The sequence below is a fragment of the Meriones unguiculatus genome, chromosome 6 (genome assembly GCF_030254825.1).
Source record: "Meriones unguiculatus strain TT.TT164.6M chromosome 6, Bangor_MerUng_6.1, whole genome shotgun sequence".
In the NCBI taxonomy this organism is placed as follows: Eukaryota; Metazoa; Chordata; class Mammalia; order Rodentia; family Muridae; genus Meriones; species Meriones unguiculatus.
The window spans coordinates 119,126,897-119,150,276 of NC_083354.1; positions in this window are offsets into that span (position 1 = coordinate 119,126,897).

Below are 23,380 nucleotides of genomic sequence, written 5' to 3' on the forward strand. Positions count from 1 at the left end.
AAGCACTATGATTAATATGCAACTGTTTTATCTATAATAGTTTTTTAATATATACATATGAATCTAAAAGCTATTCACCAGTTCTTACAAAAAACATCCAGGCATGCTATGCTTTTTTTAATTAAATTTTTATTTTCTTATATTAATTACAGTATTCACTTTGTATCCCAGCTGTATCCCTCTCCCCTCTCCCCAGTCTCACCTTCCCTCATGTCTTCCCTGCCCCTATCCAAGTCCACGGACAGGGGAGGTCCTCCTCTCCTTCCATCTGACCCTAGTTTATCAGGTCTCACCAGAACTGGCTGCATTGTCCTCCTCTGTGGCCTGGCAAGGCCGTGCCCTCATCATGGGGAGGTGGTCAAAGAGCTAGCCATGTTTCCCTTACTAGGGAACCCACTTGGATACTCAGCTGCCATGGGCTACATAACCTGTGTTAAATCTGTTTATAAAACTTAAGGACAATGCTGTTTTTCATAACTATTTCCTTTAGTCTGTAAGCATGGTGTATCTCTCCAGTACTTAGGTCTTCTTTTTATTTCTCTAGCAAAGTTTTATATTTTTAGATGCATAGATATTGTGCTTTATCAAAGGTTTCTTTAAATATTTGACATATTTTGCTATTTTTCAAACAATATTATTGGAAGTTTATTTTATATAATCTATCTTACTATTAAAATGGAGCAATTGTAAATAATTCTGTTAGCTTACTTTAGACTTGATTAGCATCTCCTACCCTGAAAGTAACCTCTGAAAGTCTATTTCATTTCCCGGGTCCATACACAGGTATTGATATATAATAGATACTCAACAGATTTTTGTTTTGGATTAAGGTATCACTGTCAAGATCAAATTAATTTTTATTTAGTTTTAAAAAGACCATTAAAAAGCACTGAGAATTCCAAACTTTTACCTTGCATTAGACTTCACAGCACAGTGAAATGATTTGACAGTTATTTGACTGATTTAAAAAGTGTAGCATATTTTTCTGCACTTGATTGGCGTTCAAATTATCCATTGTTAGTATTAACAGGATAAATGTCAAATCACGCCGTCACTTATGTTATCTCAGGAGGGAAGTCTAACAAAAGAGAAGTGGGAAGAGAGCCTGCTAATTCCATGTGTGGCATAGCATTGCACTTGTGGGTCAAGGCTGGTGTACCTTAGAGGTTTTGCCGCACCCCGAGTAATGTATGACTAGGGCATAAAAAAACTCTAAGAAAAGGATCAGAGGATATTTGACTTAGATTACAGTCACTTCTTCCCATACTAGCTAGATGAGGCTATCAACTTACCACTACAGAAGTAACCTTAGAGAGGGAGGAAATTCAGTGTCCTAATTTTTCCTGTTCATTTGTGCTGCTATCAACATACCGGGGCTGATGAAGTCATTAGAAAGGTATTTTCTCATAGTTATAGGGGCTTAAAGTCCAAGATCAAATTCTTGGCAGGCTTGGTGTGTGGCCCTCTTCCAACATGTTGCCTTATTGCTTCAGAAGGATGAACACTGCATTCTCCTGTGGCAGAAATAAAGAAAAGAGTGAAGGAGGCAGATCCTGAGTGAAGGCTCTTTGCTAAGGGCTATAACATCATTCATGAGAAGCTGTTGTGATCTAATCAAATCTTAAAGAGCCCCACTCTTTTTTAAAAATATTTTTATTTTAATTTTTATTAATTAAACTTTATTCACTTTGTACCCTGTAGCCCCCTCCCTTCTCCCCTCCCAATCTCACCATCCCCCTTCTCCCCCTTCTCCCCCTTCTCCATCCATACCCTTCCCCAAGTTCACTGATAGGGGAGGTCTTCCTTTTCTTCCTTCTGATCTTAGTCTATCAGGTCTCATCAGGAGTGGCTGCATTGTCTTCCTCTATGGCCTGATAAGGCTGCTCCCCCGTCAGGGGGAGGTGATCAAGAGCAGGCCAACCAATTTATGTCAGGGACAGTCCCTCTTCCCATTACTATGAAACCCACTTGGACACTGAACTGCTATGGGCTACATCTGTGCAGGGGTTCTAGGTTATCTCCATCAACGATCCTTGGTTGGAGTATGAGTCTCAGAAAAGACCCCTGTGCTCAAAATTTTGGTTCTGTTGCTCTCCTTGTGGCGCTCCTGTCTTCTCCAGGTCTTACTATTTCCTACTTCTTTCATAAGATTCCCTGCACTGTGCTCAAAGGTTGGCCATAAGTCTCAACATATGCTTTGATACCCTGCAGGGTAGAGCCTTTCAGAGGCTCTCTGTGGCAGGCTCCTGTCCTGTTCCCTGTTTTCTTCTTCTGATGTCCATCCTCTTTGCCTTTCGGAATGCGGATTAAGGATTGAGCATTTTACCCAGAGTCCTCCTTCTTTATTAGTTTCTTTAGGTGTACAGATTTTAGTAGGTTTATCCTATATTGTATGTCTAATATCCACTTATGAGTGAGTGTGTCTTTCTGCTTCTGGAGCCCCATTCTTAGTATTGTTGTGTTGGGGGATTACATTTCAACATGTGATTTGGAGAAGAGTCAGACTCCAGCCTACACTGTATGGTGAGCAGGGCCACCATCTGTTTCTTAGGCATGAAACTATTAATAAAAGACATGCTGCATGCAGAACTGTCCTCACCCATTATATGCTTTATTTGATCTACATAGTATTTAAATTTAGGGCCTGGAATTCAGAAGTGGAGAACAGAGAGGCCCATTTTCTTCTCTCTCTCTCTCTTTCTCTCTCTCTTTCTCTCTCTGTGGGTGTGTATGTGTGTGTGTGTGGTATTACAAAATCACACTTTTTTCTTAAGTTCATGCCAGAGAAAATTTGGTTATGCATAGATGCTTCCTCCTCTTATGCTAAGTTTATGCAGTTGAAGGAAACTGTGCTTTCTTACTATAGTTTCACTTTATGAACTTTCAGTATCAGAGGTTAACTGTGGACCCAAAACAAACAGCACAGTATGATAGTATAAATGGATGGATGTATAGATGATAGGCAGACAGACAGACAGACAAGTATATAAATGATGGATAGAATTCACATAACTATATAACTTAGTATAGTATGTTGTAATTATTTTTAAACAGGTATTTGCTAATCTCTTATTGTACCCACTTTCTAAATTTAAGATTGTTGTAGGTGTGTGGGAATAAGAATAAGGCCTACATTATATGATTCATAATTTCAGGGTTAGGAATACATTGTGGGGCTGACATCACATTCTGCTGTTGGGATGCCCTTTTCTGGTCCAAAGTCCCCAAATCTCCTACATTCCTCCAAGAAAACACGGTTAGAGTCTTCATGGCTACAGCCTGCTCTTTAGTATCAACTTTGGTATTGCTTCCTTTTTGTATATTGTACATGTATAAGCTAGTCCAGAGGCAGTGGAGTTCCAGCCCAAGTGCAGCCACCTTGTCAGGAGTGTGTCTGCATGACAAGGTCCCCAGAAGAATGTCATGCTGTGGTACCATCAGGCCACACTTACTCTAGTACTTTCTGCAGGACACAAAATAGACATGGCTAAGGGTAACTGAGGACCACAGAGCACGGCAGAACGAGTCACCCTGTGTGCCACCTTGATGTATACATATTACATCTCTAACCCCTTACTACAACTCCCCACCCCATATCCTCATCTATTACCCTACACCCGCACATACAATTACACACACACACACACACACACACACACACACACACACACACACTCCTTACACATACATAGATGGGAACATTTTTTCTTTCCATCTAAAACACTGAAAAAAAGTATGTAGCAGTGTTATTTTAGGGAACAGTGCCCCCCCCCCACTGTCTCTTGAAGCACTTACAAAGAAAGCACAAGTCTCAGGAGTGAGTTTACCTGTGCATCTGTCATGGGACCTGCTCATTGAGGTAAGACAGATTCCATTATAACAAAGGAGAAGGCAAAGTCTAAATTCCTATAATGTTTCTTTTTTAAAAATGTCTCACATAAACCTCTGGCTCACTTATGTTTTCTTGGTTTCTGAAAGTGTGAGGATGGTAGAACAGTATGTTGTGGTTATAAAATAAAAGCAGACAGTGTGGAATCTAAGTGGGACACGGGAAGGACTCTGCTTTGGGACATTATTCGGGCTCATTTGGGTTCAATCTCTCCTGGGCTTGGCTTAGTTTGTTTGTAATGTTCCTCTGCGGTGCTTTGGCTGATAACTATCTCCCAAAGCCTTAGGCATTTGAAAGCTTGGTCCTTACTTGGTGACACTGTTGGGGGAGGCTGAGGAGGTACAGCTTTCTTAGAAGAAGTTCGTCACTGGGGGCAGGCTTTGAGAGTAAAAACAATTCCTCAGCCATTGCAAGTTTGTTTCCTCCTCTTGTTTGTTCATTTGATTGTTTGTTTTTGTGGTTCTAGATGTGAGCTCTCAGCTGCCATGCTTCCACTTCCCTGTGACAGGGATGGACTCTTTTCCCCTGGAACTGTATGCCCAAATAAAGCCTCCTTCTATAAGCTGTCATGGTTGTGGTGTGCTATTATAGCAATAGAAAAGTAACTAATACAGAAGTTGCTACTACAGAGCAGGCTGCTGCTGGGAAGATCCTGACTATGATATTCTTTGGAGGAATGTGGACGATTTGGGGACTTTGCCCTAGAAAAGCTGTTGAGTGCTGTAAGTATGACTCAATGGGTTTTCCTAGCAGAAGCCTGGAAGACAGTAAGGCTCAGGGCAATGAGTCCAACTCAAGAGGTTTCAGAGGGGAGCAATGGGACTAGAGAGGCCATTCCTGGGATATTATGATGAAGAATGTGGCTGCCTTCTGCCTTTGTCCTAAAAACTTGCCGACACTAAGCTGAAAAGTAAAGAACTAACTTATTTGTTGGAGGAAATTTCAAGGCAGCATGGCATTGTGGTGAGGTCATTATTAATGACCAGTATACTGGTCTACAGAGAAAAAGAGCAAGTGGGGCAAAGAGAAGTAACAAATGTAGTTTGAAGAGAGAGTGAGAGAGTATTAGGAAACTTCATGCTGCATTGAGGCTTATATTGAAAGAAATAAGGAGATCAAGGGAGGACTGATCTGAGCTTAAATGTAAGGAAAGGTACTCTGAGTCAAGACCCTGCCCAAATAAGCTTTTAACTTGTGAAAGGAAAAACAGAAACAAAAACAAAACAAAACAAAAAAATAAAAACAAAAAAAATTTACAGAAAGAGTAACAAACAAAAACTTCTTAAAAAAACCAAAAATGTCATTCAAGGGGTCAAGGATCCACCTCAAAGTGTCAGCTGAAGTTGGCAGTGTTAGCTTCATGATTCTGGCTTTAGAATCATAAATGATATGCAAATGTAGAGGTTGTAAAATCTTCCTCTGTGACCTTAGAGAAATAATGAGGACAGGAGATATGTGTCAGGGGAGCCTTTACCTGAGCACCCTGAGTGAGTAAAAGGCCCTGAGAGGTCATTGCATGAATTTGTGGAAGCAAAGTCTGGCTTGTATTGAAGACCCCAAAATGTTGGAGATGATAGAGCAGTAAGATATATGAAATAGGGATGAGGCAGTAGAACCAGCCCAAAGAGAGATGCGTGATGCATGCAAGTTAGCTGGAGGGGCACAGCCATGTAAACCCGTCAAAACTAAAGTCCCAAATACCTGACATGGACCTACAGGATTTGGAATTTGTCCTATAGGGTTCTGGTCTTGCCTTGATCCAATATTTTCTCACCACATCCCCTTTATTCCCTTTTGGAATGGTAATGTCTAATTTGTGCCATTATATATTGAAGCTGTGTAATTTCCTTGAGTCTCAGAAGAGACTTTGTTGAGACTGTAAAAGACTATAGATGAAATGTACTTTTCATTATGCCATGACCATGAGACTATGGGGGCCAGGAAGTAGGGTCTTCAATAAATGATAAATGTTCCCCATGGTCACAAGCATTTGAATACTTGGTTCTCACTTGGTGATATTTGAGTAGGTTTAGGAGGTACAGCCTTGCTGGAGGAAGTATGCCACTGGGAGGCCACTTTGTGAGTAAAAGCCCTCCATTTATTGCTAGCTTGCCCTTTCTTGGAGTTTATGGCTAGAGATGTGAGCTCTCAGCTCCTGCTGCCATGGATATTGCTTCCTTGTGAGGGGCACAGAACCGTAAGCCCCAATAAATCTTTCCTTTTGTTGGTCACTTTGATTGTGGTATTTTATCACAGTACCACAAAAGTAATCAGTACAGTCCCAAGCCTTGCCTGAATGAGAGGCACTCTTACACTATGTAATTCAACATGGCTCTAGTGCTACAACACGGTCGTGTTTACAACACAGTGAGAAAGTGTAAAAAAAAATGCTAGTTTCTATTAATAAGCAAACCTGTGCCTGGACCTACCTAGGCTCCCACACTTTCTCCTCTGCCCTCTTCCGTCAGGGCCTATCCTTAGAACTTCAGGAAAATACAGAATTGAGTGAAGAAGTCTGGAGGCAATAAGCAGGCCCATAGTACACACTGTGTCAATACGTACCCCATGGCCTGTCCCTGCGTCCTCATCTCCTCACCGCATACTAGATTCCTGACTGATCTACCAGATAGCCACTTTGAGTGTTGATCCTTTGCGTTCATCAGAGACGCAAACTAGCCAAACATGGTGACAAAGACCTATTATTAGGCTGGCCATTGGGAGGATATCCTTGAACAGGGACTTCAAGGTGAGCCTGGTTGTAGTCTCTTTCTCTTTCAATAGTCACAGTCGCAAGAAGCAAAGGTCTCCATCTTTTGCTGTTTCTCTAAATTGATCCAAGAAGCGGACATTTAATTTGAAATCTCACAAACATGGGGTAGCTTTGAATGTAACTTGGTTGCTTTTCCTGCAGGGGCCATAGGACCAGCCAAGAGGAACCTCAGACTGCCTTTTTTTTTTAATAGTAGATGTTTCAAAACTGTGACCGGTGCTTGGATTTTGGCCCACAGATACGTTTTGTTTGGCTCACATGGCGTGTTTTAAAGTTTTGAATGTTTCCAACATTTAAGAATAAGAAATCTTACATAAAAATTCGGATTTCCAGCTTACTTTGGAAATCAGATCTGGCTCCTTTCCGGACTCCCTTCATGCTTGAGCATGCAAGTATGATCTGAGCCTTTGCCACCCTGGGAGATGTTAGGGCTTGCAGTGTCCCCGGGCTTGGTTAGCCTCCTGTACACACTCTAACTGTGGGCCTTCAAGCCTGTCACTGGATCTACAGTACTTTATGACCAGGCTCAGGGTCCAAACAGGACCTTTACCTCAGTGGGCTAATTTGTGAAACGAATGGGAGACACTCCAAGTTAACGGGCAGTGTTCCAATGTAATGCTTCACTTTGAATCTCTCACTCTTCCTCTGATTCCATGTCTGAACCTGTGTGGATCAAACACTTATTCATACCTTGCAAAGTTTGGACTCAGCAGCATAGCAGAAACCACCAACGGAACCCCAGTGGTATCTGTCACTTCAAGCAGACTTCATAGTGTGCAGTGTAGTAAGAGGTACTAAACTCTGTTTTTGACAGTGAGAGAAGGTAGGCCGCAAATAAACTTTTGTTAAATAACTAGACTGGCCAGTAGTCTGGTTATGCAGATTTGGTGTGCACACCATGCTATGAGGAACTGCTGTCCTCGAGGCTAGATTTCTTTTATATACCAACAATCATCTCATGACATACACATCATAAAGTAACACGTAGATCTGGAGGAGATCATGTCTTATTAAACTCAGCTGACACATTAAGTGAGAAAGTGTAGCTTATTACTGGTGCCTTCAAAGCCAAACCAAACCTTACTTTTTCCTTGAGACCTCTGAATGAACAGAAAATAAGATTCTGACTCGCAGACACCAGGAAGAGTGGCAGCTTTCGATGTCTTTTATGGACTCAAGTTGACTACCTTAAACACGTAATGTTATATAAAAACAGACAGCAATAAAGCATACTTATATCCAAGAGAGAGGTACAGTATCCGTAATGAGTATTGTCATAGTTACAGGTTTTAAAGATTCAGATGACAATGGGAAAGCATTCACCTGTGGCTTCTCTTCTGTTTCTCTATCCCTGCCTTCAGAGCTAAATGCTTTTCTGGTGTGTCAGTATTCTTACCCTTTGATAACATGTCTTTTTAGAGTCATAAAATATATAAGATCATGCTTATATGTTTTAAGATATGATACAGCGTTCATCCTTTGACAAGAATGGTTATGTTTTTGAGCCTAATTAATTCTAATACCAGTGTTTCTTCCTTAGTCATTTAAATTACATTCTAGAAAGAGTAAGCCATAGCTTTTATTGGGAGCATTTAGGTTATTTCCATTACAAACAACTGAGCTTGAACATCCTTGCATTTGTTCATTGCTCATGTGTTCCAATTGCTCAAGAAATACACCTACCTTAGTTTCCAGATGTCAGAGATAAAGAGACAGAGAGAGAGAGAGAGAGAGAGAAGAGAGAGAGAGAAGGAGGGGGACGAAAGGAGAGCACAATTATAGGTGGGAAATAGTGAATCTTATTTTTACATTTTTGGAAAGTAAAAAATACCAAATAGCTCAGGACTAGAACAAAGAAAGACCAAAGTTTTGTGAGTTTAGTTGTTGGCTGTAGTTGACAGGCTCCTTTTGAATAATATCTGTGTAATATCCTCTTAGCTCCACCCCTTTTTAAAATTTATTCATTTTACACCCCAATCACAACCCCCTCCATTCTCTTCTCCAAGCCCCATCCTTCCCTTCTCTTCAGAAAAGTGAGCCTTCCCTTACAAACCTTCCCCAACACATCAAGATGCATTAGGACTAAGTACATCCTCTTCCACTGAGGCCAGACAAGGCAGCCAAGCCAGAAGAAAGTAATCCAAAAGCAGGTCACAGATACGACCCTGCTCTATTTGCTAGGGGACCCACATGAAGACCAAACTGTAACCAAACTTACATATGTGTCCTGGGCCTCTGTCCAGTCCATGTATGCTCTTTGGTTGATGTTTCAGTCTCTGTAAGTCCCTATGGGCCTACGTATTTACACTGTTTGTCTTCTTGAGGAGTTGTTGTCTACTCAGGGACCTTCTATCCTTCCATGTACTCCTCCACAAGACTCCTGAGCTTTGCTTAATGTTTGGCTGTGAGTCTCAGCATCTGTTTCGATATGCTGCTAGGTGGAACCTCTCAGAGGACAGTCATGCTAGGCTTCTGTCTGCAAGCATAGTAGAGTATCATTAATAGTATCCAGGGTTCTATTAATGATATTCTGTGATGCTTACAGACAGGAGTCTAGCACAGCTATCTTCTGAGAGGCTCTACCCAGCAGCAGAATAAAACAGATGCTGAGACTCACAGCCAAACATTGGGTGAATCGTAGGGAGTGTTGTGGAAAAGTGGGGAGAAGGCTAGAAGGACCTGGAGGTGACAGGAGCTTCACAAGAAGAGCAATGGCACCAACTAACCAGGGCACAGAGGGGCTTGTTCAGACCACAGGATAGGACCTAGCCCTCCTACACAGATATAGCAGATTGGCAGTCAGGGTTCATGTGGATCCCTAATAAAAGAAGTTGGAACTGACTCTGTTGCTGCTTTTTGATCACTCCTCCCTAACAGGGCTGTTTTGCCAGGTCTCAGGGGAAGAGGAGGTGGTATGTCCTGATGTGACTTGATGACCTAGGACGGTAGGGTAGGGGACCTCCTCTTTTCTGAGGACTAGGGAAAGAAGAATGGGGGAAGAGGGAAGAAGGGTAGGTCCTGAAAGAGAAGAGGGATGGGGTTAAGACTGGGATGTAAGGTGAATAAAATAAATTATTAAAAAAATAGTGTCAGGGGTTGGCTTTCTTCTATGGGGTGGGTCTCAGGTTGGCTATTCCCTCACTCTTTGCTTCATCTTTATCCCTGCATCTTTACCCTGTAGGCAGGGTAAATTTTGGGTTGAAGGTTTTGTGGGTGGGTTGGTGTCCCCTACCTCCACCTACTTCTGCCTGGCTAGGAGGTGGCCACTTTAGTCTCCATGTCCCTCACAACTAGGAGTCTCAGCTAGAGCCACCCCCATATCCCCCCAGGATTTTACCCTGTCGCAGGTTTCCAGCTAGTCTCAGAGATGCACCCCCTCAGTTTTCCTTCACCCTCCCAGACCTTTAGCTTCCCACCCCTGTTCTCCCCATCTTGGCCTGTTTCATCTCAGCTATGCAAAGTCTGTGCTATTTTAATTATCAAAGGATTCTCAGTTTCTTCACAAAGGAGAACACTGGACTCAGGTTTTTGCTTTTTTTTTTTTTTTTTTTTTTTCCTGACTGCAGAATAACCCAGTTAGAGGCTGACTGGATATTAGACAACAGAGGCAGGGAAAGTGCAAAAATCACAAATAGTAGCAAAGACACCTTGAAAGTATTTTGTATTCAGTTTTTTAAAGTCAGGTCAGGACTAACCAAAAAATGTGTCAAGGGTTAGTCTGGCCAACTTTATTTAGTGCTGTGGTCTTTTCTACTGTACTTTGATGATAGCAAAACTCTGCTGTGCACAAGTCCCACAGAGGTTGGCTAACAGTAGAGAAATTTATTATTTAGAACTATTTCAGTGAACACTTTTATGGTGTTTGTGTTTTTTTCTTGAAAGCTGTGCTTGTTGGAAGCCACACACACTGCTTGGGTAAATGGATTAATGGGAGTAGGGGCCCTTTTTATAAACTGGTAAGATTAGTGCTTTAGACCTTCCCCTAAAGTTATCATGGGTGTGTGTGTGTGTGTGTGTGTGTGTGTGTGTGTGTGTGTTCCTGCATTCGTGTAGGTGTAGGTGCAGAAATCTCTTCTTCCAATATCAACTGATAGCAATATTCTGTTTCCTTGTGTCAGGACACCCATAGCTTAAACTGACTCCACTCTAAGTCCACTGTCCTAGTAGTACCATCCTCATCCTACTGTTTGAGCTTTGCTTTCATTCTTAAAAATCATCTGTGTTCAGTCCCCCAAATACCCTATCCCTAGGGCTATGGGTAAGCATTTTTTTTTTGCTATTTTTTTTGTAATTTATATTCACTTAAGGGATTTCACATAGACCACTGGATTGTTTTTCCAGAGGCTGGAATACAAACCCTCCTGCATGAAGTGTACAGCTTTTGTGATTGTAAGACAATTCCCTTTAAAGCTTCCTGAGCAGTTGCATCCCCACTACCTAAGCTCCTGTTCAGTTTTCCATTTCTATTTTCACGTAAGCAGCTTTTAGAATTCAGTTGTACACATGGGTACCTCACCTTCTTGCTTTAATATTACCATCATTAAATGAGCCCAGGTGTTCATCTGCTTGTGTTTCATTCCTTCTGTCACGAAGTAATTAGTGAGTAACTGTTTGAATAATTTCCCATTTTCTGCATTGTGCATTTGGAGACTTGAAGAGAATAGAAAATTAATTCTTTCATAAGCAGGCATCTCCTAGGTGTTTGCAACCATCTGAAACATGGTGTGGAGTGGGACTGTATCTCACAAGGGCCTTCTTCCAGACTGCAAGGCATAGACTCTTGTAAGAAAGAGCTGGGCAGTGATAGGAAATACCATGTAACCACGACCCTATAATCTTTCATAGTAAGTACACAGAGAAGGGTGCAGCGATGGAGGAAACAGGAAGCTGGGGAGGGATCTCTGGGAGTCTGAGTCAGACTCTGAGGCTACTAGAAGACTTACAATGGTGAAACAGGAGCCTCTGACAGACTGGCAACATCATGAAAATACAGTGTGTGCGTGTGCGTGTGTGTGTGTGTATGTGTGGAGTATGAGGGCAGGAAAGGAACCCAAATGTTTTCCACTTCGGCCACACAAGAGGAACAGTGCACAGGGAAGCTGCTTCAACAGGCACAGTGATTCCACGTTTCTCATGCAGATACCTCCACAAGGCACACTTTCACCGATGGGCAAGTTCACAACCACTTTTGTTCAGGAAAACAAAAACCAAAAGGCAGACACGCTGTTTACTTATAAAGAGTCAGAAACACCTCCAGCCAAAACTTTTATAACCCTTTGTTTTTCTTACACACTTTTAGACAGAACGATGGGAGTGACCCCCCCCCCCTTTAAAGGGAAAACATTTTGTTGTTGTTGTCTAGTATAAAGCATAATATAGGGAAGCACAGTGTGAAATACTTCTAGATGGCTGAAAGGGAAGAAGGGACATAATGGCAGAACTTGGAAGTCTCTCCGGGCTCATCCCTCCCTCAGAATGTCTCGTCTCAGAATGATTTTTCTGGTACCAGTGCTTGGGAATTTCATTTTGCCTGTAATGCGCTTAGCTCCTTTTCCGTTCTGAAATTTTATCTGTGTGCCTCTGCGTGTGTGGCGAGTGTGCACGTGTGCATGTGTGCTTGTACGTGTAGAGACCCATATTGAGTGTCCTTCTCTCTTTCTTCACCCTTACTTTGAAGCAGCGCCTCTCGCTGAACCCAGAACTCACTGACTGCCTAGACTGGCTTGTCAGCAAACTCTGGAGATCTGCATGTCACCTCCCCAGACTGCCATGGGGTTTAGATCCCATTCCTGGTTTTTGCATGGTCCCTGAGTGTCCAAGTTCAAGTCCTCATGCTTGCGTGTCAGACATTTTGCCAGTGGGGCAATGATAGCCTTCCCCTCAGCTATTTTTTTTCTTTTTGTTTTACGTCTTGAGGCACTCCTACCCTTGGCTAGAGAAGAATATGCACTTACTACATCCTATAGAACAGGGGATCCAGTGCTCTCCACGAAGGTTAAGTCTTGTAGGACTCTGAGGTACTCATCCCACAACCACCATTCATATCTCTGTGTTACACACCCAAACTAATGGGAGCTCTACAATGTCTCCTGGATTCTTCAGAAAACTTATCCTTCAAGGGCAAGAATGGGCTGGGGAATCTGTTAGGCACATGTTTATAATCACCGGTATTTGCATTACTACAAATAAAAGATACATTCTTCCCACACATGCACGGTGGAGACGGTTAGGGAAATCTGTTCCGAGTTAAGCTTCCTCCCTCTGATACATGTTTCCCATTGCTAACCAAATGCTGCTTTAATTTTTGTTTATAGGAAGCTGAACCAAGTAAAAGAAGCCTGCTATTTGGAGCATGTGCTGGGCTTGGCTAGCCCACAGGCTGATGTCACCAGCATTCAGAGGTCCAAGAAGATGCCACCTGATGGATATAGGAAAATCCAGTAAGATGCGGCTCCTCTGTTTAATTCTGTGTGCCTGCAGGGCAGAAGCCAAAGTAACACAATATGCTTCTCATGGGGACTGAAGGAACTCTATTACCAGTGTAGAGAGCCACATTGTCCGTGCCTGTCACGTAACAATGGCATGGCAAGCTTAAAGCCTTTCCTGCTATAAAATTTTCTTTTCATAATTGAGTCCTGTTTTTTTTTTTTTTTTTTTTTTTTTTTTTTTTTTTTTTTTTTCTTGTGGCCTTCTTGTTCATACAGAAAGCTCTGTTATCACATCTCAAGTTTTCCTTTACAAAGCCACATCTCCCATGGTTCCGTATCTGGTTCCCCAGCTAGTCAGGAGACCCATGGTTTCATACCCTGTGGTTCTCTAACCTCACATTTGCACGACTTGCCTGGGTTTCCCAGCTTCATTCTCCCTTCAAGACTTCTGGTTTGAAGGATGGTTTGTGCTTTACCGTCCTCCAGAAAGAACAGAGAGATCAGAGTTAGGATTAATCCTGCTACTGCTTCTCCTCCTGCCTTTCCATGAGTTTCTCAACATGAAGGTAGCTTGGGTTTGTTTGTGTGTTTGTTTGTTTGTTTTGTTTTTTGTTTTTTTTTTGCATTGACTGCTAGAAATGAGAAAAAACAGGTGAAGATGTGGCCTGCCAATTTCTGAAAGTTACTGAGATTGAGAACACCAAGGCCTCCTATGGAAGAGTTGGGTTTGATGCCTTACTGGGGTCTCATAACCTATTTTTTTAAAGTCATTGTGTCTCATTGAAGTTGGATATTGACAGTGTTGTCATTAAAACAGGAAATGCTTGCAATCTTCTTTAGCAGGCAAACAAGAACTTTCCTACTTCTCATCTACAGACTCTGTTACATTATACCTACATTGATTTATAGCTAATGTTATCTCTATTTTATATTAGAAGCTGAAAAACTCTGTTTCAGTGTCTTAAGCAATATTTAGAGTGAATCAATGCCTCTAGAGCAGTCTATTTCATGCTCATAGGTAGTATTAGAAAGCTGGTCTATACAGCAAATGACCCTCTATGGTCCATTTGGACTGCAGTGTAGGACTGTTAATTGGAAAGAAACAGCCATTTCCCCTTCCTCGCCTTGACACCCTAATTATCAACTAAAGGCAAGAGAGAAAAGAAATATGTTCTCCTTTTGTGTCTACCTATTCCATCCCAGTTCTTAGGCTCATATAAGAAAAGATCAATTGTCGATTTTTAGTTTTATTTTTTTCACTTGCTCTCCATTTATCGATGTGTATTATTTGTGAGGAACTGTGCTTCTCTGTAAAACTCAGATCACATTCAGGCTTCAGTGATCGGTATGTCTGGGTGGGCAACTTTGCTGTGGTTTCTTGATAGCATGGTCCCTGAGTCGCCAAGTTCAAGTCCTTATGCTGCATGGCAGGCATTTTGTCAGTGAAGATGGCATCACTACAAGGGGGCTGAAGTGGGATGGCTGGAATGGCTGATCGGCTGTTGTTACAGCCTGTAAAAAGCTAAACAGAGCTCAGATTCCAGGATTATAGGGATTGTGCATCCCCCAAACCGAACCTTGTTTCCTGTCTGTTCTTTTTTCCCCGGTGTCTTTCTTGGGTTTGGTTTCCATCTCACAAATCTCTTAGCAGCCTCCTGGCTCATGCTTCGAGACCTGCAGGTTACTTGTTAGTACTGTTTGGTTTCTGCCTGTGTGCAATCTAAGACACTTACCATCTTAGATTCTTCAAGTGATGCTTCTAACCTCTCTGAGCAACATGTAAGAACACAAGTTAATGATCTTGATTTAGGTGTTATCTGGGCAGTGCTAGGACAGTCATATTAACTTCTATTTCTAGAATTAGCATTTAAAATGACTCTGCTATTGTTTGTTGGTCTTCCAGGATTACAATATACTAGACATCACATGGGTGACATGATAAAAGAAATTCTCCCACAAATATCTGGAATACCCACCACAGGAGTGCTGGGATTCAGTAGAGTAGAGTAACCCTGAAGAGCTATATCAGGTGTTATATTCTATAATATAAAGACCCTCTGAGGCCATCGGCCATCATGGAGGAAAGAAAGGTTCAGGCAAGCACCTTTGTTACCTTTATTATTCAGGGAGAGAGAGAGAGAGAGAGAGAGAGAGAGAGAGAGAGAGAGAGAGAGAGAGAGAGAGAGAAACAGTTCCCTCCAGGTCATGCATGCAGATGTTTTGGAGGTAGGACAAGCATGGAACCCAGGTTTAGGCTCTCAGCCCAAGTTTGTTCCTCTGTGTATCTGCCTAGCCTCAGATGCCAAATATTTCTGGAGTGGTGCAGGTGCTGCTATTGTAATTACTGTAGAATAACAAATCTGCCCCACACAGTTGCCAGATGTGTGCCTATCTATGAGGTTGTTCTTACTGTGGGAATGCTCAGTCCTGTGCAAAATAGGATAAACAAACGACTGTCATATGCAGAGCGTCCAGTTCCTGTCACTATCAATATTTTATTGCTCTAATACTCCTCTTTAAAATTACTAAACATTTTAAAACCCAACACATTACTTCTCCTGCTAATATTTCTATTAAATTATAACCATCATACTTGACATTACTAATTTCTTATAATCATCTCATCCTCAGTCTGCATTTAGTTTTTGATTTTTTTCAAACAAGTTACATTTGGCAGAAGGGCTCCTATATATTAGAATTGCAATAAAGAGCCTGCACAGCATCTGGGGCTATGCCTTGTAAAAATATTTTTCTCTAGCATTTAACAGTTCTGCATCCTTCTTTTGTTCTAATATTCATGAGGAAAAGAACTGAAGTGGTTTTCTCTAGAATTTCTTGTATTGAATATTGGATGATTAAACCCTCAAGATGCTTCGACATATTCTTTTAGTCCAGAAACCTGATTGATCTGAGTTGAAGTTTTGGCAGGAATATGTTGCCGAGGGCATGTGTATGTTCAGATCATGTCAGAGCAGGAGGCACCCAGCAGTCCTATTTCTAGAGCTGTTAAAATTGACTGGGGTGGAGATTAGGGATTTTGAGTCTGATCCGTCTATTGTAAGGTTCTCTCATTTTTCTTCTGGAAAAGTTTTTAGCTACTGTTGCCTAGAACAACCACTTCTCAAAAGTTGTAAAATTCTGATTTCTAATTGTGTCATTTCTTTCTGCAATTAGTAATAGGAACTCTTGTGTAAAGAGCTTTTAAATATACGTGCATTTAAATCTACTTGAAAATATAGAGCACACAAGGAAAGGCAACCGGTGGCTTTATTTCAATCTTCAGAAAAACAAATGAAAACAGCACCTGTAGTGTTGATGAAATCATGAATCGGAACTTCATGAATTCATGTCACTAATCTGCTTCTCCAGCCTGATGTGTTACCTTTGGGGTTTTCAAATTGTCTCGCCCAGGCAGCGTTCCTTCAGGTGTTCAGCTGGGTCACTTAGCACTTCCTTGTCTTCTGGCACAACCCAGGCCTCAGATTCCTGGAGACATCCTGTCCCAAGCATGGGATGGCATGTTCTGTTGAGGAGTGCTGATTCTGAAGGAACATTCCCCTCCTTTGTCCGTTGACTCACTCTCTCCTGCAGGCTTTAGTAAGCATACATCATAAACTAATTTTTATATACCGAGTATTTTTGCTTACTGTATAGAGCTTCACATTTTTATCTCTTCCTCTTTTACATTGGCCATCTTGGTACCCGATGCCTGCACAGTGCATTAGAGCACCTTGGAGATATGACTCCATGAGCCTCCCCAAGAGCTGACCCATTGGTCTCCTCTTCCGGATGCCTAATAATACACTGTGCACACAGTAGGCACTCAGCGTTTTGCTACACTAGATTGAGGTTCAGGTAGTTTTTGAGTACTTGTATTTTCGGAGGCACATGGAAGTAGCAGGGTTGACTTGAGGGAATCTTAGCCATTTTGTAGCCCAATTTCTTCATGTCCCCTTGGGAAGACAGAGGCCAATGAGTTGAAGCAATAGGCAAGGACTAATTAAAAGGAAAAGAAGACACGTAACTAAACACAGAGCCACCTATATTTCAAGTGACTGCTTAGAACCATGGAGTTGTTAATAGTACAGGGAGCACTGGATTGACACATCGTATGACTGGTTAGGAGCTGACAGTGATGAGTCCAATAGGAGGTGGAGAGGAGAGAGAAGGAGAGGGGACGCAGCTCACTAGTCATGAGCATGAGTTGTAGCCCTTTTCGTCTCAGAGGGTAGGGCTGGGGGGGGTCAAGGGGGAGCGGTGGCTGCTGAGACTTTGACAGGGACAACCTTGACCTTGACCTCTCTGCATCTAAAGAACTGGATGCTCCAGTTTGATCAGGGAAGGTGAACAAGGGTGCTTGCTGTACCCTCCCGAGTTCTCCTACTATCATGTGGCAAACTGCCATGTGCCCAGATTCACATGGATTTAATGATACGTGTTCTGCATGCCCCAAAGTCCTAGTTTACGTATTCTAGGAACCTGTTTTCTGCCATTGACTGAAAAGCATAATATGGAAGGAAAATCATAGAAGATTGTGTACTTCTTTGCTTTTGTTTATTAAAAGCAAAGTGGCTCTATGCAGAATAATATTGGTTTTATATAAAGCATGATTCTTTGGAATCTCAATGAACTTCTAAACTTACTATAATGACAAGTATCTGTTGAATAGTTACGTTACGTAAGATATTTAGAGTAAGTGTATTGTTAGGGGCAGTTAGAGTTTTTTTTTCTATTCTGTTTTTTTTTTAATTATACTTTATTGACTTTGTATCCCCCCTCTAGTTCTCTCTCTCCCTCCTTCCCTCCCAATTCCTCTCTCCATTCCCCTTCTCCACACACTCCCCTCCCCAACTCCATTGGTAGGGGAGGGTTTCTTTTTCTTCCTTCTGATCCTAGTCTGTTAGGTCTCATCAGGAGTGGCTGCATTGTCTTCCTCTGTGGCCTGGTAAGGCTGCTCCCCGCTCAGGGGGAGGTGATCAAAGAGCAGGCCAATCAGTTCATGTCAGAAGCAGTCCCTGTTCCCATTACTATGGGACCCACTTGGACACTAAACTGCCATGGGCTACATCTGTGTAGGGTTCTAGGTTATCTCCATGCATGGTACTTGGTTGGAGTATGAGTCTCAGGAAAGACCCCTGTGTTCAAATTTTTTGGTTCTGTTCCTCTCCTTGTGGACCTCCTGTCCTCTCCAGAGAGTTTTAATTTGCAAATTAATGCCCATGTCCAGGAGTATATTTTATATGCCTTACAGTCATTTTAATACCCTTGCTTAAAAGATAATGCAATAAAAATGAACCTTAATGTACAGCCTGTCTCCTAGACACGCATGGGCATTGCAATTTCAGTTTGCTGTGCTCTCTGGAGAGCCCCAAACTCATGTTGGGAAGGTCTGATATCCATGAAACCTCCGTTTGCATTCACCTTTGTAGACAGCCTGATTGTTGTGGCCTCCATGAGCTGTCTATTGGCAGTGCCGAATAGAATATCCCGTGCTGAGCACCACTTTATTAAAAAGTGAAACATAAGCTTTTTTTTTTTTTTTTTTTTTTTTTTAGCAGAACACATCTCCCCAAGGAATTTTACAAACACGGTCTTCAGAAGGGCGGTTATCATGTCTTAGGGGGTAGACCAAGGTCACACTGAAGAGATGGGCTCTGGGGCTGCCTCTCACTTCAAGTTCCTTCCTTCATGAATGGGATGAACCTGCCATCCACTAGGTGCCTTCTTAGCTCCTGTTTTGGTACTGCAGCCACCTCAGGGCCCCTCCTCACAGCTAAACATCTGCAGATTACTATAGACGTTTGTCTTCTTTCCTGGTGCTGACTAGCATGGTACCAAGCACAGCAGCCTCCCCATTCAATTAAGCCTGGGGTAGTAAATGCATAAGAACAGGCAATAAAAATCATAGGCACTTTTGACTTTTGAATAAACATTAACGTATCGGAGAGGAAAGTGCCATTTTGCTTCTGCGGAAATCAGCCTAGCATCTCACAGGAAAGGTGACTGCAGAGAATTCAGAAAGGAGCCTGACAGTGGAGCACAAGAAAGCCTGCCTCCCCCAAGTCCTGTTCAGGAGGTAAGGAGGAAACAGGCCCATGTCTTTCATCAGAGGGAGGTGGTGATGGGAAACTGAGAAGTTACGAGGTGGGTGGAGCCACACGGCTCTGTGAACTATTTGGCTGCATTCCCCAGAGTGTGACAATATTTTTAATGTAAGCACGTCTTGCCTCTTGCTGCACAAAAACCCTGGAAATGAATTTTTGATGGCTGAGAATGAGCCCCATGAGAAAGTCGGGGATTTTTTTTTTTTTCTAAGTTCAACCTTAAAAAATGGAATGTGTTTTGAAAGAAGGATTTGTTTGGGTTCAGTTCACCACAGGACTGTCTGGGATTTTTACTCCTGGTGGAAAAGCAGCAGGGTTTTGCTCCCACCCCTCCTTTTAGCCGTCTATCCGAGTCTGCATTCTGCCCTCAATTTCCAGCCACAGTTTTCTTGTTGGCTGTGGGTACAAGGCACAAGATCATATTTGGAAGGAAATGGCCCCCTTCCCCCAGAATAGGCTGAGATGGTAACCCAGGAGAGGGAGAGCTGTCAAGTGCAAACGTGGGTAAGTGGGTAACGAGTAGGTGAGAAAATAAAGCTTTTATTCTGTTGCAGCCCAACAAGGCTGTTCTTTCATGCCATGGTGAGGTGAACTTAGGTATACCTAACACCCTGAAGCAATAACACACGAGAAAGCCGGAAAACACAAGAAATACTGACGTTATCAGCATACAGCAGGGAGCTGTCTGGGCATTTCATCTGTGTCCAGGCTTTGCTCAGTTCACCTAGAAGTCCCATTCCTTCCCCCTCACTCTTAGACAATGGGCTGGGCACGCGCGTGGCATTCTGGGAAGGCTCACAGAGCCTCTGGAAGCTGCACTGCCGCACACAGCTGGCTGTTGCTCTGGAGGTCTCGCCTGTCAGTTCAATCTCACAGTGTGGTCTAATAGGTTCCACATTGTCTGCCGTGCTCCTCCCAGAGTGGTTTTAGTGACTGTGAATAATATTTTGAGAGGCCAACACCTGATCTTCTATTAACAGAACCGGGTACTTTGTTTTTAAGTGTCCAAAAGAGGCAATTATCCTGCAAAGCTCTGATTTAGGCATACCATATTGAATTATAAAGGGCAAATTTCATGAAGCTCTCCCTGCTCTTACATCTGTGCAGCTGAGGTATGATGCTTATATATGTGACGTTTCCTTTCACGTTGCCTTTTTACTCTGTCCTGTTTCAGACACTTAACATTTTTACAATGTTTCTGGTTCTTACTGACCAAGAGGCAGATTTCTTTGCCAACATTCAACTTCCTGAGTGGTGTACACCTTTAAACACCTTGACTTTCTTCAACCGGAACCATGGCAGTCATAACGTCAGGATGTCATCTTGTTGGTTGGCATAGGATTTTATTGTGCCACTGCTATGGAGGCAAGAAATAATGCCAGGGCTGATTCTGTTCCAAACACAGCCATGCTCCCGGCAGGGTGGTCACAGCCGGATGGAATCCGACTGTGGTTGTTGACAGGGCTGAAGGCCAACAGGAGGAGCCTAGAAATTCAGGGGAGGAACAGAGGCAACAAGACCTGTACAGACATAATCTCAGTGATGGCCAAAGCAAGAAAACAAACAGTGGGAACTTGATAATATATATATATAAGCTTTAACTCGTTTTCAGGAATATCTGCTGATCAGACAGACTATGGCCTCGTAGGACTCAAAGATACCTAGCCTCATGATGGGCCAAGGTCTGAGTGTTCAATCAGCACTCTCAGCTCCATAGCTCTTCTCACGCGTAGTTTAATGTTTGTGCAAGCATGTGGTTTGGGAAAGGTCTGGAGGTGAGACCTCGCACACAGTAGGTAGCCAATATTGGTTGACTAAAGAAAGGCAAAATTCATCTCAGTTGACTTTACTACTTATTAAGGTGAGAGCTAAGCAAAGGCTCAGACATTGGGGGAGAATTCAGCATACAATAAATCAAGGTTTATTTTCCCAAGTCTGCATTCTTCCTTCCAGTTTGGCTGAGAATAGACAATCTTATGTGGTTCATAAAGTTATTGAAAATATTTCCATAGCCCTTTGTACTTGTTTATTTTATTTGGTTTGCACGTGTTGCGGTTACTGGTGGGATAAGGAAGAGAAAAGGGGACAGTGGTTATTTTGGCAAGTCCTTGCACTTTGACCAGTCCAGTGGAAGAATATATTTTAACGTGTGTCTATGAGCAAGGATGAGTCTCCTGTGCTTATTGGTTTAAAGAAAACTATGTTTTTCTCCTTTTTGTGGGATGGGGTCTCACTGGGTGCCCCAGGAGCTCCTGGAACTTGATATCCAGCTTGGAACTTGAACGTATGATCTTCCTTCCCCGCTACTTGTGGTACTGCCAGGCTGAATTTTAATTTATTTTTCTAATTTTTTATTGTGATTTTTGTTCATTTATCTTTTTTTCTCTCTGTTTATAGGAGCTCCTTGAATGTGAGAACACAGCACTTTGTCTGTTGAGGATAAATAACAACATACAGCCTTGATATAACATTTATTTTGTATTTTGATGAATTATCAATGTTTAACTTTGTTGTTTTGTTTCTGGTTCCCAATTAAGAATACTTATCTGTTCTGAGGGAATGAAGAAGTTCATCCTTACTTTCTTCTTCCTTATGTGGTTTTATGTTTTGAACTTAATCTCTAAGCTACTTTGGGTTTTCTAAGAGTCTTTTATAACAAATAGGCCCCACTAAGTTGTTTTTCACCTCAGCTATTTCAAATCTGCACCCTTACCACTGACCCAAGACTGTGTGTCTCCCATACCTCGCTCCCATATACAATCAGTAGCTTTTGGAGCTTTTATTTTACTCCATTTGTCTCCCTGTGTATTTATACACAAATAAATCACTCTAGGTACATTGATATTTTCATTTATATAGACAAAAGAACTTGTAAGACTATTTTATATGTGGTAAATTATCTTCAACTTACTAGACACATGTGCTCCTTTCTTGGGTTCTTATAATCATTCTTGCTTGTTTGTTTTTACTGTCTAGATCTGGGTACGATGATCTATTGATTCTTCACAGAGAGAAGGCAAGCATAAAATCAGTTTAGGGAGAACTGATATTTTATAGCTCTAGGTTTCCCTGCCAATGTGTGCTACATGTCATTGTCCTCCCTTTAGTAAGCTGTGTGATTTTTAGGAGTGCTTCATGATTTTCGTCACATATATCATAAACCTTAGTCTTAAAGGTATGTTCGTTACTTTCCTTCCTAAGTATACAGAGAATCTTCGCATAACAACTTAAAATGTTTTTGTTTTATTTATGAGGACTACTCTCAGAAACATAGGTTTAGCTCTGCCATATCAAGTTCTAATTTGCTTCATTGGGAGCCTTTGCCCGTTTCTCTGGTTATTGATCTTTCTTCTTTCTGTTTATAGAAGAGAGGCCGGGAATTGTTTTCACTGATTTATTTTCGAGCGGCGTGTTGTTGCACCCAAATACTGTTGTTCTCTGCAAACCTCTCCTTTAGGATTCAATGCTGCTGCTATTGTTCCCTCTCATCTTATTGCATTGTCCTAAACTGTAGAAACCGTGTTTCAAAGTAGGTTCTCTTAAAAGTTGTCTACAAAGAGTAAAGTTGGTTGAGTGGCCCTTGTCACTGTCTCTCACTTTCTCTTCTCTTTTGGAAGGAGAGAATAATCAGTAAGAGGTCCCCATGTTAAACACTGGAGAAAGACAAAGGTAATCTCAAAAGCTAATGGTTTGAGATTGGAAATTTAGGTCTTAAAATTACTGTAGTTCATATGAAAAATATATTTAACTATCAACGTTTCAATGCATCATTTTCAGAAGCTTCTGAGGTAATCGTGCACTTAATGAATCAACTTTACACAAATGTTACTACCTTAGCTTTCATCTAGTAAATGAATTAACTTGCAAAAGAAAGGTTTATTTTCAAACTTACCAAAGGCAGAAAACCATCTCCCTAACACTACTCTCCTATTACACATGGCATTTTAGATGCCAGATCCAAGTGAAGTGTGTTTTTTTTCTTTTTTTTTCTCATTGGTTTTAATGAAACACCCCAAACTGAGGACTAGAGATGTCAGGGGACATACACACAGCGATAAAGTGGCTGCATTGAAACTGGCCTGTCTCCCATGGCAACTCCTGAACCTGTGGCTCTGGCTTGGATGTGAACATGCTTCAGCAGTGTCCTTGGGCTGACTCTTCTGGTCTGTGACTGTGAGCTGGCTCTTAG